General features: G+C 38.4%; 1 pseudogene across 1 annotated transcript; it reads right to left on the bottom strand.

Annotated features, from left to right (window-relative positions):
• Nucleotides 1-2,027: 2,027 nt before the first annotated feature.
• LOC311174733 (large ribosomal subunit protein uL23-like) lies at nt 2,028-2,482 on the bottom strand (annotated as a pseudogene). Its single transcript has one exon. The product of its transcript is annotated as a large ribosomal subunit protein uL23-like (transcript).
• Nucleotides 2,483-6,633: the final 4,151 nt, after the last annotated feature.

Here is a 6,633-nt window from a genome sequence, read left to right as displayed (position 1 = left end):
TGTTTATCTTTTTTGAATGCTGAGTAATATTCCATGGTATATATGTACCACATCTTCTTGATCCAGTCATCTATTTTTGGGCATTTGGGTTGTTTCCAAAGCTTAGCTATTGTAAACAGTGCTGCTATAAACATAGGGGTGCAGGTGTTGTTTGGAATTGATGTTTCTGTGTCCTTTGGGTAAATACCTAGGAGTGGAATTGCTGGATCATATGGAAGCTCTATGTTTAGTAGGTCTAGAAATCTCCACACAGCTTTCCACAGTGGTTGGACCAGTTTGCACTCCCACCAACAGTGCAGAAGAGTTCCTTTTTCTCCACACCCTCGCCAACATTTGTTGTTGCTAGTTTTTTTAATATGTGCCATTCTCACTGGTGTAAGATGGTATCTCATGGTAGTTTTGATTTGCATTTCCCTGATGACAAGTGATGTTGAACATTTTTTCATATGCCTGTTGGCCATTTGCATTTCCTCTTCAGAGAAGTTTCTTTTTAGCTCTTCTGCCCATTTTTTGACAGGATTATTTTCTTTGTTGTTGTTGAGTCTCATCAGCTCTTTGCAGATTTTTGTGATCAGTCCTTTATCATTAGTGTTGGGTGCAAAAATGTTCTCCCAGTTGGTGGGGTTTCTCTTTGTTTTTGTTATTGTCTCTTTTGCTGTGCAAAAGCTCTTTAATTTGATGTAGTCCCAGCTGTTTATCTTTGCCTTCACTCTCACTGCTTTGGGTGATGTGTCTGTAAAGATGTCTTTGATGTGCAAATCACGTAGTGTTTTGCCTATATTTCCTTCTATATATTTTATGGTTTCAGGTCTTATGTCTAGTTCTTTAATCCATTTTGAGTTGATTTTTGTGTATGGTGTGAGGTAGTGGTCAAGCTTCATTCTTTTGCATGTAGCGACCCAGTTTTCCCAGCACCATTTATTGAACAAACTTTCTTTGCTCCAACGCATATTCTTTGCTCCTTTGTCAAAGATTAGTTGACCATAAATCTGTGGGTTTATTTCTGGATTTTCTATTCGATTCCATTGGTCTGTATGTCTGTTCTTGTTCCAATACCATGCAGTTTTGATGATTATGGCTTTGTAGTATAGTTTGAAGTCTGGGAGTCTGATGCCTCCATTCCCTTCTTTTTTTTTCAGGAGAGCTTTGGCTATTCGGGGTTTTTTGTGATTCCATATGAATTTCATCAATAATTGTTCTATTTCTTTGAAGAATGACATTGAAATTTTGATTGGAATAGCATTGAATCTGTATATTGCTTTTGGAAGGATGGCCATTTTAATAATGTTTATTCTTCCAATCCATGAGCAGGGGATGTCTCTCCATTTCTTTGTGTCTTCTTCTATTTCTTTTAACAGTGTTTTATAGTTTTCTTTGTATAGGTCCTTTACCTCTTTTGTTAGATTTATTCCCAAATATTTGATTTTTTTTGTTTCAATAACAAAAGGGATGGTTTTTTTGATTTCTTCTTCTTCAGATTTATTGTTTGTGTATAGGAAGGCTACTGACTTTTGCGTGTTGATTTTGTATCCTGCCACTTTACTGAACTGATTGATGAGTTGAATTAGCTTTTCTGTGGAGTTTTTGGGGTTCTCTATGTATAATATCATATCGTCTGCAAATAGTGATAGTTTGACTTCTTCTTTTCCTATTTGGATTCCTTGGATGTCTTTCTCTTGTCTTATTGCCCTGGCTAGGACTTCCAGTATTATATTGAAAAGCAGTGGTGAGAGTGGACATCCTTGTCTTGTTCCAGATCTTAATGGAATTGCTTTCAGCTTTTCACCATTGAGAATGATACTGGCTGTTGGCTTGTCATAGATGGCCTTTATGATGTTGAGGTATGTTCCTTGTATCCCAAGAATTTCAAGGGCTTTTATCATGAATGGGTGTTGCACTTTGTCGAAAGCTTTCTCAGCATCTATTGATATTATCATATGGTTTTTATATTTCTTTTTGTTGATGTGTTGGATAACATTGATTGATTTTCGGATGTTAAACCATCCTTGTGGGCAGCTGGACTCAGTTTAAATGATCCCAATCTTGTTGGCAGCATCCAAAGTATCCTAGTCAGGAGCCAGTGAACATAAGCCTTCTTCTCTCCATCAGGTCTGATGAGGATGTTGACCTTGACCACATCAGTGTCCCAGAGCTTTCTCACAGCCTGTTTGATCGGTGCTTGTTGGCTTTGATGTTCACCATGAACCCAAGTGTGTTGTGTCTTCTGTCTTCTTCATGGCGGGTTCAGTGGTCAGAGGGAACTGATGATGACACAGTGGCCAAGCTTGTTTCTCCTGGGAATACTTACTGGGATATTTGGGTTGCCCGTGGAGCCGTGGTGTTTTTTGCCCCTGAAAGGTGGGTGACATGCAGATCTTTTTTCTTGTGGCTGTGGATGCCTTTCAACACTGCTTTCTTGGCCTTCAAAGCTTTTGCTTTGGCTTTGGAAAGGGCAGGTCTTCCTTCTTTACTTTGGCGCCATCTTCTTGAAAAGGCCAGTAATTGATATTTAATTATCATCAGCATATGGTGCTTTTAAAATATAGTGCTATTTTATTTGGTTTACCAAAAAATGACTTCCATGTACATAGTTATTTGACAAAGCAAAAATGATCTTCATGTATTTGTCTGTAATTTATGACTATACTAGATTGCTGTAATTTGAGTGCATACAGTGATTTACCTTGAGTTAAATTATTGAAGAATGCTGAAATGTATATAGATCAGAGAATATGATCACCCGCTGTCTTCTCCATGATATCTAGTAACCTATCATTTTACTAGTGTTTAATTGTTGTCAGCATGCAGCACATGCTGGCAACAGAAAAGAGTGTGAATTATAATTTAGTCACTATGCTGCTTCTTCCATTTGTAAAATATCCCTTAAAAGGGGGATAATGCATTCTTCTTACTTTCACACTGAACTATTTGTAGTTCCAAAGTATCTGAATAGTACATGTAAGCAGTGTGGGTTCTCATCAAAGTATCTGAGAGATGAGGAAATATCCACGGTACAAGGTGATAGGTTATGTGCAGTAGGGAATGTCTAGAAATGAGACTAAAAGGGTCACATAGGGAAGAGCATTCATTGCATGCCACATAAAAGAGTTTGGATTTTGTTATTAAGAATTAATTGAAGCAGGGCCTCCCCGGTGGCACAGCGGTTGAGCGCTGGGCTGCGAAGCTGCCCGCAGCCTCTGCAGTGCCAGTTCAATCCCGGCCGCCGGGCGAGGGTCCCACATGGCGTGCAGACCTCTCCTGCTGCCTGCTGCTCCCCTCTGCAGTGTACTTCGTCAGTCTGCCTGTTCTGTTCCCCGCTCTGGCACTGGTGAATTATCTCACCCTCCCACGCTTCTGACTGTACCCAGTGCTTGTATAAATAAATAAATAAACAAATAAATAAACAAACAAACAAATAAATAAATCTTTAAAAAAAGAATTAATTGAAGCAGGGAATTAATTCTTCAGGGAAATTGAAGTAGTAGTATGCAGATTTGGCTTTTAGAAAGAGCATTCCATAGATCAGTGGAATTGTAGTGATCCAGATGGAAAAATTGCAAAGCCTTGATCTAAGCTAATGATGTGGGAATGAAGGAAAGGAGATGGATTGATGAAACAGTGGCCTTTGGTACAAAATGGTTGGACCTTGAGGTGATTATGTTGAATGAATTAAGTCAAAAAGTGAAAGACAGGTATGGATGGTTTCATTCATTTATGGAACATAGATACCCCCGAAACATTTATATGCAAAGAATAGTAGGAATAAAACTTCAACTTGACAAAAAGAAGATAATGGTTATCAGAGGGAACAGGGAAGAGGGTGAGGAAATGGGGTAGGGAGGAAGATGGGGTATGGGCATGTGTGGTTGAGTGGAGGGAAAAAAAGAGAAAAAGAAAAAAAGTTATGAAAGAGGTAAACTAAAGGGGATTAGGTAGAAAGAAAAAAAGTTAAGGATGACTGCCAGTGGAGTGCACTGTTATGCCAGAATCTGAGCATTACACCTGCCTCCTTAAATCATTCCATTGAAGGTTTCCTCACTGAATCAAATATGAGTCTTGGTTAGAAGTAATAGAAGTCTTATCCGGCTAACTTAAATAAAATAGTAATTATAGAAAGTATGTGAGCAAATTCTAATTGTCAGTTTGTATTCTTTCATTTTTATTCATTAATTTCTACCAGAATAAAGACCTTATTTTCCAACCTCTCTTCCAGTTAGATCTGGCCATGTGATAACTTCTGGTTAATGGGATATTATTATTTTTAGAGTTATTTATTTATGTATGCAAGAACTGGGCTACAGGCCAGAGGTTGGGGGGTGAGAGGATTCACCAGAGACAGAGTGGGGAGTAGAACAGGCAGACTAACTGAAATACACTGCTGAGGGGAGCCGTGGATGAGAGAGGAGAGGTCTGTTGTGCCATGTGGGTAGCTCCCTGGCCAGGGGTCAAACTTGTGCCTAAGAGGCTGCACATAACTTCACAGTGCTGTGCTTAACCCCTTGCACCACCAGGGAGGCCCAATATCTTGTTTTTCTTTTCATTACCTTACTGTTTTCTTGTAGCTCATTGAGCTATTCTGAATTACTTTTTGGGTAAATTACAGATCTCTATGTATTTAGAATCAGTTATTTTGATGCTTTGGTAGTATTGTTTCCATGTTTTCTCATGTTCCTTGACATCTTGACTTACCGTCATTGCAATTGAAATAGCAATCACTCTCTCTTGTCTTTACTAACTTCCCTCTATAATGCAATCTAAAACTGTATTTTTTCCTCTTGTATTGTGCTAGAATATCTTTGCTGGAAACCTGGACTTCCATGAAGGCTCTGTCATCAATGGTTGATTTCTAAGACACTGTTTTCCAGGGACTCTTAGAATGTGGCTGAGAAGGACTGGAACCAGTTTATGGGCAACTGCAGGGCTAACAGCTAGGACCAGTGTCTCTATACTTATTCTTCAATGCATGGGCAGGTGAGAGTCTTCCCAGATCCCTTGGCATACAGTACTGGATACCACAGATTTGAAGCATTTTTTTTCTCTGTGGATAGATGCCAAATTTTTGTTGTTGGGTAAGGATACATAAACAAGGGACATCCTATTTAGTCATGTTGCTATGTCATTCCTCTGGCTATTTTGTATTTCAACCTGACATTTTTATTGCATTTCAGAAAAAATTCTTCAAGAATTCAAACTCTTAATTTATTTGAAAAAAAATTAGTTATGCCTTCATTAACTGGAAGACTATCAAAGATAGTTATTGAAAATGAGTATTGTTTTAATCAGCTCAGTGTCATTACTGCTGTATTACAGTTATCTGATAATTTCTGGAAAATGATTCTTAATGCCTGTTTTTTAATGCCTTCCCAAATTAGTAACATTATTTGAGATGCCAATAATTTATATTAGGCCTTACTGTTGCTCAAAATTAAGAAACTATTTAGTCACAGCAAGTATATCTAGTTTTATAATTCCAGTACTTTCATAAAAATACTTCACAAAGGCAGGAAAAAGTCTTCTTCCTTTCTCCCGCCTCCCCTCCCTAACTCCCTTCCTCCCATTTCCCCTCCCTCCTTCTTTCCTTCACTTTTATTCAAATCTGATAAAATAGTGAAACATGACATTTCATACCATATACACACAATGTAAATTAAAAGCACACAAGGTTATCCAACAAAAGAGCTCCTCTCCATCTTTGTCCCCTAGTCATCTAATTTCCCCTTCTTGAAAAGAAATATTTTTACCAGTTTCATGTGTATTTTTGCAGATATAATCTATGTGTGTATTAACATATTTTAAAAAATTCTCTTGATTTCTTGCAAATATATTATTCTAAATACACAGACTTTCACCTCCCTTTTCCACTAAACAGTATACCTTGGAAACTTTTCACATTAGTTGTGGCAAATTAAAGATGGTTGCAAAGATGTCATTCTTGTAAAGAGTTGATTTCCCCTCCTCTTGAATTTATGTGACCCTGTGACTCTTTATCCTGTAGAACTCAGCAAAAGTAACTCTGTGTAAGTTCTAGGCCTAAATGTGAAAAAGACTGGCAGCCCTTGTTTCCACTGTATTGGAATACTTGTTCTAGAATGCATGCTCAGAGGGAATGCAGCCATATGTGTCACACGTCCAAGAATCCTGAGTCACTACACTGTGAAGAAGCCCATGTTAGTCTGGTGGAGGGGCTACATGTTATGGGTGGTGGAGATATTCTTGATTCTTGATTAGTTCTCAGCTGTGCCGTCTGTTTGAACTGAGACATAAAACACATGAGTAAAAAAGCTTTTAGACATGCAGCCTGCTTGAACTGTTAGATGACTCTAGTACCAGTCACCATCTTATTGCAGCCTCATGAATGGCTTCATGAGAGAATTGTCCAACTGAGTAAATTAACCCATGGAACTATCAGAGTTATATCAGTCAATCTGCTGGTTCTGTTCCCCACTCTGTCTTTGGTGAATCCTCTCACTCCCCACACCTCTGGCCTGTACCTCAGTTCTTGTATGCATAAATAAATAAATCTTTTTTTTTTTAAAGATTTCTTTATTTTATACAAGCACTGGATACAGTCAAAAGTGTGGGAGGGTGAGAGAATTCACCAGAGCCAGAGCAGAGAGCAGAACAGGCAGAAGG

Source organism: Talpa europaea, assembly GCF_964194135.1.
Source record: "Talpa europaea genome assembly, chromosome: 7".
NCBI lineage: Eukaryota > Metazoa > Chordata > Mammalia > Eulipotyphla > Talpidae > Talpa > Talpa europaea.
This window is presented reverse-complemented; position numbering and strand designations above follow the sequence as displayed.